The 522-nt window shown below is 37.7% G+C and overlaps 1 long non-coding RNA gene across 1 annotated transcript; it reads left to right on the top strand.

Moving 5' to 3' along the window:
• The first annotated feature begins 17 nt into the window (after nt 1–17).
• LOC109508722 (uncharacterized) lies at nt 18–416 on the top strand. Its single transcript, XR_002166752.1, has 2 exons — nt 18–113; nt 207–416. It is a non-coding gene; the product is annotated as an uncharacterized LOC109508722 (long non-coding RNA).
• Nucleotides 417–522: the final 106 nt, after the last annotated feature.

Here is a 522-nt window from a genome sequence, read left to right as displayed (position 1 = left end):
GTATTTGACAATGAGTGTCAAATCAGGGATGTCCCATTTCATTGCAGATTCGAGTCCAGGAAAAAACCTTACATCCAAAGAGCAGGCAAAATCAAAATCGGAGAAAAAGAGAAGTAAATTTATTTATTTTACGTATAAAATCCACATTGTAAAGCTACCACAAGGTGGTCTTTGTATCATTAAATTGCAATTGTCAACATATTTAGGGTCTCCCAGAGTAAATTTGAGGAAACCATGGAATGAAGAAGAAAAGGCTGCTGTGGAAAAACACCTGGGGAGACTTATAAAAGGGTGTCAAGTGCCTGGCAAAGAACAATGCACTGACTGCAAAATGAAAGAGCCGCAGGCCTTGGCTCAAAGAACCTGGAAAGACGTAAAGAACTTTGTCCACAATAAAATTGTGACCCTCAAGAGAAGATCTGCTTCTCGAGTTCTTCAGTTTTAAATAACGCAACAATTTTACTTGTCTGGTTTGATTTGCACGTCTTTGTTACAAATTTGCACTTTAGCAAGAAAATAGAA

Source organism: Hippocampus comes, unplaced genomic scaffold, assembly GCF_001891065.2.
Source record: "Hippocampus comes isolate QL1 unplaced genomic scaffold, H_comes_QL1_v1.1 C16543568, whole genome shotgun sequence".
Classification (NCBI taxonomy): Eukaryota; Metazoa; Chordata; class Actinopteri; order Syngnathiformes; family Syngnathidae; genus Hippocampus; species Hippocampus comes.
Note: the sequence above shows the minus strand (reverse complement) of the source record. Positions and strands in the feature narration are given on the sequence as shown.